This window comes from Heptranchias perlo, chromosome 5 (assembly GCF_035084215.1).
Source record: "Heptranchias perlo isolate sHepPer1 chromosome 5, sHepPer1.hap1, whole genome shotgun sequence".
Taxonomy (NCBI): Eukaryota; Metazoa; Chordata; class Chondrichthyes; order Hexanchiformes; family Hexanchidae; genus Heptranchias; species Heptranchias perlo.
The window spans coordinates 113,748,743-113,759,424 of NC_090329.1; the positions used below are offsets into that span (position 1 = coordinate 113,748,743).

General features: G+C 48.5%; 4 non-coding genes across 4 annotated transcripts; all 4 read left to right on the top strand.

The window, feature by feature from the left end:
- The first annotated feature begins 1,169 nt into the window (after positions 1-1,169).
- Positions 1,170-1,289, top strand: LOC137322261 (5S ribosomal RNA). Its single transcript, XR_010963018.1, has one exon. It is a non-coding gene; the product is annotated as a 5S ribosomal RNA (ribosomal RNA).
- A 3,010-nt stretch (positions 1,290-4,299) lies between these two features.
- LOC137322311 (5S ribosomal RNA) lies at positions 4,300-4,419 on the top strand. Its single transcript, XR_010963065.1, has one exon. It is a non-coding gene; the product is annotated as a 5S ribosomal RNA (ribosomal RNA).
- A 3,002-nt stretch (positions 4,420-7,421) lies between these two features.
- Positions 7,422-7,541, top strand: LOC137322262 (5S ribosomal RNA). Its single transcript, XR_010963019.1, has one exon. It is a non-coding gene; the product is annotated as a 5S ribosomal RNA (ribosomal RNA).
- Positions 7,542-10,563: 3,022 nt separating this feature from the next.
- On the top strand, positions 10,564-10,682 carry LOC137322406 (5S ribosomal RNA). The gene has a single exon (XR_010963114.1). It is a non-coding gene; the product is annotated as a 5S ribosomal RNA (ribosomal RNA).

A 10,682-nucleotide genomic window follows, 5' to 3' on the forward strand; every position in this document is an offset into this window, starting at 1 on the left:
CATAATCTACAAGCCTCTCCATCACCATTTTGATGCCCATTTTAGTTCATGCATGCGGAAAGTCCCGAAAGGCCTCTCCCGACCAACAATCACGGCATGTGTTTATTGAATGATTTCAGGGGCTTTCGTCGCGAAGACACTAGCCAGAAGTCCAGCGCAGGTGTTGATGAGTTTTTATGTGAGAAAGGTCAGTGCTAAGTTTACTTCTTAGTACAGCACAGAAGGAGGCCACAGGCCAGTAAATGTTTTCCCTTGCAGAGATTGCTACCTTTGAGGTCCTTGTTTTTAACTTGGTCCCTATCCGTAGCTGGTGAAAGTGTGAGTAGAGGACTAGAGTACAAGGCGGCAGAAGTTATGCTGCAGCTATACAAAACCCTGGTTAGACCGCACCTGGAGTACTGTGAGCAGTTCTGGGCACCGCACCTTCGGAAGGACATATCGGCCTCGGAGGGAGTGCAGCGTAGGTTTACTAGAACGCTAGCCGGACTTCAAGGGTTAAGTTACGAGGAGAGATGACACAAATTGGGGTTGTATTCTCTGGAGTTTCGAAGGTTAAGGGGTGATCTGATGGAAGTTCATAAGATATTAAGGGGAACAGATAGGGTGGATAGAGAGCAACTATTTCCGCTGGTTGGGGATTCTAGGAGTAAGGGGCAGAGTCTAAAAAGTAGAGCCAGACCTTTGAGGAGAGAGATGAGAAAACATTACTACCCACAAAGGGTGGTAGAAGTTTGTAAGTCTCTCACGCAAAGGGCAATTGATAGGAGCTCAATTGCGAAATTGAAATGTGAGAGAGATAGGTTTTTGTCAAGCAAAGGTATGAAGGGATATGGGCGAAAGGCAGGTCTCTGGAGTTGGATGAGAGATGAGCCATGATGTTCTGAAATGGCGGAGCAGGCAGGCAGGCAGGCAGGCAGGCAGGCAGGCAGGCGGGTGTGAATGGCCTCCTCCTGTTGCTATGTTGTAGGATTTGAATGAAGCGTTGAGCTTGCTATGTGATTGTTTTGCAGATGAAGCAGGACTTGTGTGTGTTTGTGTTTGGCAGTGCGAATGCGTGTACCCTGTGAGTGATGTTGTTTCCCCCGGCGCCAGGCAAGTGCAGAAAGTGTGGTAAAGAATGAAGAAGAGGACTGCAGCCCTTTAAGTAAAGGGAAAAGCAAGCAATTGATGCCTACGGCCATACTAGTCTGAAAACGCCCGATCTCGTCTGATCTCGGAAGCTTAAGCAGAGTCAGGCCTGGTTAGTACTTGGATGGGAGACCGCCTGGGAATACCAGGTGCAGTAGGCTTTTCTTGCCAGCAGAGGCTGCTCTCAGCTCTGCGCACTCCCTTCAATCACAAAGCTTTTTGCTGCTTGCTCCTGCACTCTCTCTCGCTTTCCTTTGCCCATTCCTTTGCTGCACATTCTCCTGCTGCCAGACAAAGGCAAGGGAGTCGACACAGAGTCAACAAAAAAAAACACATGAAGAAAATAAGCTGGCAAAAAAAATACACAAAGCAGCAAGCGTTTAAGTAAAGAGAAGCAAAGCAGGCCATCGCTTAATACCACACTCCTCTGAAAAGTACCCCATCCCATCCGATATCACAAGCTAAGTCAGAGGCAGGCCTGGTCAGTACTCGCTTGGGACACCGCCTGGAAATAGCAACTGCCGTCGGCTTTTCTTGTTCGCTGTTTGCTGTTCTTCACGCCGACGCTGCCTTCATTTGCCAGTCTTTTTGCTGATCGCTCGCTCGCTCGCTCGCTGTTGCTCGCTTTCCTCGGCCCATTTCCTGGCAGCACGTTCATAGGAACGGGAGAAGGCCATTCAGCCCTTTGAGCCTGTTCTGCCATTCGTGACTGATGTGTACCTTAACTCCATTTACCCGCCTGTGCTCCATAACCCTCAACACCCGTGCCTAACAAAAATCAATCAATCTCGGTTTTGAGATTTTCAATTGATCCCCAGCCTCAACAGCTTTTTGGGGGAGAGAGTTCCAGATTTCTACTACACTTTGTGTGAAGAAGTGCTTCCTGACATCACCCGTGAACTGCCTAGCTGTAATTTTCAGATTATGCCCCCTTGTTCCGGACTCCCCCACCAGAGGAAATAGTTTCTCTATCGAGCCTATCAGCTCCTTTAATAATCTTAAACACCTCAATTAGATCTTAATCTTCTAAACTCAAGGGAATACGAGCCGAGTCGATGCAACCTGTCCTGACAACTTAACCCTTTTAGCCCCGGTATCATTTTGGTAAATGTGCGCTGCAGCCCCTCCAAGACCAGTGTATCCTTCCTGAGGTGTGGTGCCCAGAACTGAACGCAGTACTCCAGATGCGGTCTAAGCAGAGCTTTATACAACCGTAGCATAACTTTGTATTGTATTCCAGCCCTGTTGAGATGAAGACTAACATTCGCCGACCTGCCGGTCAAATCGGGGCCAGCGGCTGCTTTTATCCATGTGCGGAAAGGCACACATCTTCTTCTGGCCTGAATTGGGCCAAGGTGACTTAAATTGGGGTCTGGGCTTGAGCCTTTTCTAAGCAGCTGGGCCTGGGAGAGGAGAAAAGGCTGCTCCCCGGTTGTCTGTATTTTGAGGCAGGAGGGAGCAGCGTTTTTGCAGCAGTGAGTGAGTGAGTGAGTGAGTGATTGGGTGAGTGAGTGAAGGAATGGTGAAGCTAATGAAGGTTAAGGCCAGGGGAAGGCAATGAAGGGTAGGTAGGGTTGCCAACTCTGGTTGGACGCATTCCTGGAGGTTTTAACACATGACTTCCAACCACCCGACCCAGTCAAACATCCTTTTTGACCCATCTGCTATAATTTTCGAACTAATTAAGAAAAGCGTTCAAAGAAAATGAAAAACCATTTTTCTTTTAATGCCTCTATGATGTTTCTCCACGGTTGGTTGGCAGCAGTGTCCAGGAGATTAATCTTTAATTCCTGGAGACTCCAGGGCAATCCTGGAGGCTTGGCAACCCTACAATTGCGTGAGGTAAGCAGTCAAGTACTGACTTTTCATATTGAATCTACATTTTCTTTACCCAACATTTGGACTTCTGTCCCTTTCTCCCCAGGTTTTGCCGGGCCTCCGACAGGTCAATTTCACCCCTTAGGGCCTCTGCCTGCCCCATTTCTTATGCCTACACCACATAATCTACAAGCCTCTCCATCACCATTTTGATGCCCATTTTAGTTCATGCATCCGGAAAGTCCCGAAAGGCCTCTCCCGACCAACAATCACGGCATGTGTTTATTGAATGATTTCAGGGGCATTCGTCGCGAAGACACTAGCCAGAAGTCCAGCGCAGGTGTTGATGAGTTTTTATGTGAGAAAGGTCAGTGCTAAGTTTACTTCTTAGTACAGCACAGAAGGAGGCCACAGGCCAGTAAATGTTTTCCCTTGCAGAGATTGCTACCTTTGAGGTCCTTGTTTTTAACTTGGTCCCTATCCGTAGCTGGTGAAAGTGTGAGTAGAGGACTAGAGTACAAGGCGGCAGAAGTTATGCTGCAGCTATACAAAACCCTGGTTAGACCGCACCTGGAGTACTGTGAGCAGTTCTGGGCACCGCACCTTCGGAAGGACATATCGGCCTCGGAGGGAGTGCAGCGTAGGTTTACTAGAACGCTAGCCGGACTTCAAGGGTTAAGTTACGAGGAGAGATGACACAAATTGGGGTTGTATTCTCTGGAGTTTCGAAGGTTAAGGGGTGATCTGATGGAAGTTCATAAGATATTAAGGGGAACAGATAGGGTGGATAGAGAGCAACTATTTCCGCTGGTTGGGGATTCTAGGAGTAGGGGGCAGAGTCTAAAAAGTAGAGCCAGACCTTTGAGGAGAGAGATGAGAAAACATTACTACCCACAAAGGGTGGTAGAAGTTTGTAAGTCTCTCACGCAAAGGGCAATTGATAGGAGCTGAATTGCGAAATTGAAATGTGAGAGAGATAGGTTTTTGTCAAGCAAAGGTATGAAGGGATATGGGCGAAAGGCAGGTCTCTGGAGTTAGATGAGAGATGAGCCATGATGTTGTGAAATGGCGGAGCAGGCAGGCAGGCAGGCAGGCAGGGAGGCAGGCAGGCAGGCGGGTGTGAATGGCCTCCTCCTGTTGCTATGTTGTAGGATTTGAATGAAGCGTTGAGCTTGCTATGTGATTGTTTTGCAGATGAAGCAGGACTTGTGTGTGTTTGTGTTTGGCAGTGCGAATGCGTGTACCCTGTGAGTGATGTTGTTTCCCCCGGCGCCAGGCAAGTGCAGAAAGTGTGGTAAAGAATGAAGAAGAGGACTGCAGCCCTTTAAGTAAAGGGAAAAGCAAACAATTGATGCCTACGGCCATACTAGTCTGAAAACGCCCGATCTCGTCTGATCTCGGAAGCTTAAGCAGAGTCAGGCCTGGTTTGTACTTGGATGGGAGACCGCCTGGGAATACCAGGTGCAGTAGGCTTTTCTTGCCAGCAGAGGCTGCTCTCAGCTCTGCGCACTCCCTTCAATCACAAAGCTTTTTGCTGCTTGCTCCTGCACTCTCTCTCGCTTTCCTTTGCCCATTCCTTTGCTGCACATTCTCCTGCTGCCAGACAAAGGCAAGGGAGTCGACACAGAGTCAACAAAAAAAAACACATGAAGAAAATAAGCTGGCAAAAAACATACACAAAGCAGCAAGCGTTTAAGTAAAGAGAAGCAAAGCAGGCCATCGCTTACTACCACACTCCTCTGAAAAGTACCCCATCCCATCCGATATCACAAGCTAAGTCAGAGGCAGGCCTGGTCAGTACTCGCTTGGGACACCGCCTGGAAATAGCAACTGCCGTCGGCTTTTCTTGTTCGCTGTTTGCTGTTCTTCACGCCGACGCTGCCTTCATTTGCCAGTCTTTTTGCTGATCGCTCGCTCGCTCGCTCGCTCGCTGTTGCTCGCTTTCCTCGGCCCATTTCCTGGCAGCACGTTCATAGGAACGGGAGAAGGCCATTCAGCCCTTTGAGCCTGTTCCGCCATTCGTGACTGATGTGTACCTTAACTCCATTTACCCGCCTGTGCTCCATAACCCTCAACACCCGTGCCTAACAAAAATCAATCAATCTCGGTTTTGAGATTTTCAATTGATCCCCAGCCTCAACAGCTTTTTGGGGGAGAGAGTTCCAGATTTCTACTACACTTTGTGTGAAGAAGTGCTTCCTGACATCACCCGTGAACTGCCTAGCTGTAATTTTCAGATTATGCCCCCTTGTTCCGGACTCCCCCACCAGAGGAAATAGTTTCTCTATCGAGCCTATCAGCTCCTTTAATAATCTTAAACACCTCAATTAGATCTTAATCTTCTAAACTCAAGGGAATACGAGCCTAGTCGATGCAACCTGTCCTGACAACTTAACCCTTTTAGCCCCGGTATCATTTTGGTAAATGTGCGCTGCAGCCCCTCCAAGACCAGTGTATCCTTCCTGAGGTGTGGTGCCCAGAACTGAACGCAGTACTCCAGATGCGGTCTAAGCAGAGCTTTATACAACCGTAGCATAACTTTGTATTGTATTCCAGCCCTGTTGAGATGAAGACTAACATTCGCCGACCTGCCGGTCAAATCGGGGCCAGCGGCTGCTTTTATCCATGTGCGGAAAGGCACACATCTTCTTCTGGCCTGAATTGGGCCAAGGTGACTTAAATTGGGGTCTGGGCTTGAGCCTTTTCTAAGCAGCTGGGCCTGGGAGAGGAGAAAAGGCTGCTCCCCGGTTGTCTGTATTTTGAGGCAGGAGGGAGCAGCGTTTTTGCAGCAGTGAGTGAGTGAGTGAGTGAGTGATTGGGTGAGTGAGTGAAGGAATGGTGAAGCTAATGAAGGTTAAGGCCAGGGGAAGGCAATGAAGGGTAGGTAGGGTTGCCAACTCTGGTTGGACGCATTCCTGGAGGTTTTATCACATGACTTCCAACCACCCGACCCAGTCAAACATCCTTTTTGACCCATCTGCTATAATTTTCGAACTAATTAAGAAAAGCGTTCAAAGAAAAGGAAAAACCATTTTTCTTTTAATGTCTCTATGATGTTTCTCCACGGTTGGTTGGCAGCAGTGTCCAGGAGATTAATCTTTAATTCCTGGAGACTCCAGGGCAATCCTGGAGGCTTGGCAACCCTCCAATTGCGTGAGGTAAGCAGTCAAGTACTGACTTTTCATATTGAATCTACATTTTCTTTACCCAACATTTGGACTTCTGTCCCTTTCTCCCCAGGTTTTGCCGGGCCTCCGACAGGTCAATTTCACCCCTTAGGGCCTCTGCCTGCCCCATTTCTTATGCCTACACCACATAATCTACAAGCCTCTCCATCACCATTTTGATGCCCATTTTAGTTCATGCATCCGGAAAGTCCCGAAAGGCCTCTCCCGACCAACAATCACGGCATGTGTTTATTGAATGATTTCAGGGGCTTTCGTCGCGAAGACACTAGCCAGAAGTCCAGCGCAGGTGTTGATGAGTTTTTATGTGAGAAAGGTCAGTGCTAAGTTTACTTCTTAGTACAGCACAGAAGGAGGCCACAGGCCAGTAAATGTTTTCCCTTGCAGAGATTGCTACCTTTGAGGTCCTTGTTTTTAACTTGGTCCCTATCCGTAGCTGGTGAAAGTGTGAGTAGAGGACTAGAGTACAAGGCGGCAGAAGTTATGCTGCAGCTATACAAAACCCTGGTTAGACCGCACCTGGAGTACTGTGAGCAGTTCTGGGCACCGCACCTTCGGAAGGACATATCGGCCTCGGAGGGAGTGCAGCGTAGGTTTACTAGAACGCTAGCCGGACTTCAAGGGTTAAGTTACGAGGAGAGATGACACAAATTGGGGTTGTATTCTCTGGAGTTTCGAAGGTTAAGGGGTGATCTGATGGAAGTTCATAAGATATTAAGGGGAACAGATAGGGTGGATAGAGAGCAACTATTTCCGCTGGTTGGGGATTCTAGGAGTAGGGGGCAGAGTCTAAAAAGTAGAGCCAGACCTTTGAGGAGAGAGATGAGAAAACATTACTACCCACAAAGGGTGGTAGAAGTTTGTAAGTCTCTCACGCAAAGGGCAATTGATAGGAGCTGAATTGCGAAATTGAAATGTGAGAGAGATAGGTTTTTGTCAAGCAAAGGTATGAAGGGATATGGGCGAAAGGCAGGTCTCTGGAGTTAGATGAGAGATGAGCCATGATGTTCTGAAATGGCGGAGCAGGCAGGCAGGCAGGCAGGCAGGCAGGCGGGTGTGAATGGCCTCCTCCTGTTGCTATGTTGTAGGATTTGAATGAAGCGTTGAGCTTGCTATGTGATTGTTTTGCAGATGAAGCAGGACTTGTGTGTGTTTGTGTTTGGCAGTGCGAATGCGTGTACCCTGTGAGTGATGTTGTTTCCCCCGGCGCCAGGCAAGTGCAGAAAGTGTGGTAAAGAATGAAGAAGAGGATTGCAGCCCTTTAAGTAAAGGGAAAAGCAAGCAATTGATGCCTACGGCCATACTAGTCTGAAAACGCCCGATCTCGTCTGATCTCGGAAGCTTAAGCAGAGTCAGGCCTGGTTAGTACTTGGATGGGAGACCGCCTGGGAATACCAGGTGCAGTAGGCTTTTCTTGCCAGCAGAGGCTGCTCTCAGCTCTGCACACTCCCTTCAATCACAAAGCTTTTTGCTGCTTGCTCCTGCACTCTCTCTCGCTTTCCTTTGCCCATTCCTTTGCTGCACATTCTCCTGCTGCCAGACAAAGGCAAGGGAGTCGACACAGAGTCAACAAAAAAAAACACATGAAGAAAATAAGCTGGCAAAAAACATACACAAAGCAGCAAGCGTTTAAGTAAAGAGAAGCAAAGCAGGCCATCGCTTACTACCACACTCCTCTGAAAAGTACCCCATCCCATCCGATATCACAAGCTAAGTCAGAGGCAGGCCTGGTCAGTACTCGCTTGGGACACCGCCTGGAAATAGCAACTGCCGTCGGCTTTTCTTGTTCGCTGTTTGCTGTTCTTCACGCCGACGCTGCCTTCATTTGCCAGTCTTTTTGCTGATCGCTCGCTCGCTCGCTCGCTCGCTCGCTGTTGCTCGCTTTCCTCGGCCCATTTCCTGGCAGCACGTTCATAGGAACGGGAGAAGGCCATTCAGCCCTTTGAGCCTGTTCTGCCATTCGTGACTGATGTGTACCTTAACTCCATTTACCCGCCTGTGCTCCATAACCCTCAACACCCGTGCCTAACAAAAATCAATCAATCTCGGTTTTGAGATTTTCAATTGATCCCCAGCCTCAACAGCTTTTTGGGGGAGAGAGTTCCAGATTTCTACTACACTTTGTGTGAAGAAGTGCTTCCTGACATCACCCGTGAACTGCCTAGCTGTAATTTTCAGATTATGCCCCCTTGTTCCGGACTCCCCCACCAGAGGAAATAGTTTCTCTATCGAGCCTATCAGCTCCTTTAATAATCTTAAACACCTCAATTAGATCTTAATCTTCTAAACTCAAGGGAATACGAGCCGAGTCGATGCAACCTGTCCTGACAACTTAACCCTTTTAGCCCCGGTATCATTTTGGTAAATATGCGCTGCAGCCCCTCCAAGACCAGTGTATCCTTCCTGAGGTGTGGTGCCCAGAACTGAACGCAGTACTCCAGATGCGGTCTAAGCAGAGCTTTATACAACCGTAGCATAACTTTGTATTGTATTCCAGCCCTGTTGAGATGAAGACTAACATTCGCCGACCTGCCGGTCAAATCGGGGCCAGCGGCTGCTTTTATCCATGTGCGGAAAGGCACACATCTTCTTCTGGCCTGAATTGGGCCAAGGTGACTTAAATTGGGGTCTGGGCTTGAGCCTTTTCTAAGCAGCTGGGCCTGGGAGAGGAGAAAAGGCTGCTCCCCGGTTGTCTGTATTTTGAGGCAGGAGGGAGCAGCGTTTTTGCAGCAGTGAGTGAGTGAGTGAGTGAGTGAGTGAGTGATTGGGTGAGTGAGTGAAGGAATGGTGAAGCTAATGAAGGTTAAGGCCAGGGGAAGGCAATGAAGGGTAGGTAGGGTTGCCAACTCTGGTTGGACGCATTCCTGGAGGTTTTATCACATGACTTCCAACCACCCGACCCAGTCAAACATCCTTTTTGACCCATCTGCTATAATTTTCGAACTAATTAAGAAAAGCGTTCAAAGAAAAGGAAAAACCATTTTTCTTTTAATGCCTCTATGATGTTTCTCCACGGTTGGTTGGCAGCAGTGTCCAGGAGATTAATCTTTAATTCCTGGAGACTCCAGGGCAATCCTGGAGGCTTGGCAACCCTACAATTGCGTGAGGTAAGCAGTCAAGTACTGACTTTTCATATTGAATCTACATTTTCTTTACCCAACATTTGGACTTCTGTCCCTTTCTCCCCAGGTTTTGCCGGGCCTCCGACAGGTCAATTTCACCCCTTAGGGCCTCTGCCTGCCCCATTTCTTATGCCTACACCACATAATCTACAAGCCTCTCCATCACCATTTTGATGCCCATTTTAGTTCATGCATCCGGAAAGTCCCGAAAGGCCTCTCCCGACCAACAATCACGGCATGTGTTTATTGAATGATTTCAGGGGCTTTCGTCGCGAAGACACTAGCCAGAAGTCCAGCGCAGGTGTTGATGAGTTTTTATGTGAGAAAGGTCAGTGCTAAGTTTACTTCTTAGTACAGCACAGAAGGAGGCCACAGGCCAGTAAATGTTTTCCCTTGCAGAGATTGCTACCTTTGAGGTCCTTGTTTTTAACTTGGTCCCTATCCGTAGCTGGTGAAAGTGTGAGTAGAGGACTAGAGTACAAGGCGGCAGAAGTTATGCTGCAGCTATACAAAACCCTGGTAAGACCGCACCTGGAGTACTGTGAGCAGTTCTGGGCACCGCACCTTCGGAAGGACATATCGGCCTCGGAGGGAGTGCAGCGTAGGTTTACTAGAACGCTAGCCGGACTTCAAGGGTTAAGTTACGAGGAGAGATGACACAAATTGGGGTTGTATTCTCTGGAGTTTCGAAGGTTAAGGGGTGATCTGATGGAAGTTCATAAGATATTAAGGGGAACAGATAGGGTGGATAGAGAGCAACTATTTCCGCTGGTTGGGGATTCTAGGAGTAGGGGGCAGAGTCTAAAAAGTAGAGCCAGACCTTTGAGGAGAGAGATGAGAAAACATTACTACACACAAAGGGTGGTAGAAGTTTGTAAGTCTCTCACGCAAAGGGCAATTGATAGGAGCTGAATTGCGAAATTGAAATGTGAGAGAGATAGGTTTTTGTCAAGCAAAGGTATGAAGGGATATGGGCGAAAGGCAGGTCTCTGGAGTTGGATGAGAGATGAGCCATGATGTTCTGAAATGGCGGAGCAGGCAGGCAGGCAGGCAGGCAGGCAGGCAGGCAGGCGGGTGTGAATGGCCTCCTCCTGTTGCTATGTTGTAGGATTTGAATGAAGCGTTGAGCTTGCTATGTGATTGTTTTGCAGATGAAGCAGGACTTGTGTGTGTTTGTGTTTGGCAGTGCGAATGCGTGTACCCTGTGAGTGATGTTGTTTCCCCCGGCGCCAGGCAAGTGCAGAAAGTGTGGTAAAGAATGAAGAAGAGGACTGCAGCCCTTTAAGTAAAGGGAAAAGCAAACAATCGATGCCTACGGCCATACTAGTCTGAAAACGCCCGATCTCGTCTGATCTCGGAAGCTAAGCAGAGTCAGGCCTGGTTAGTACTTGGATGGGAGACCGCCTGGGAATACCAGGTGCAGTAGGCT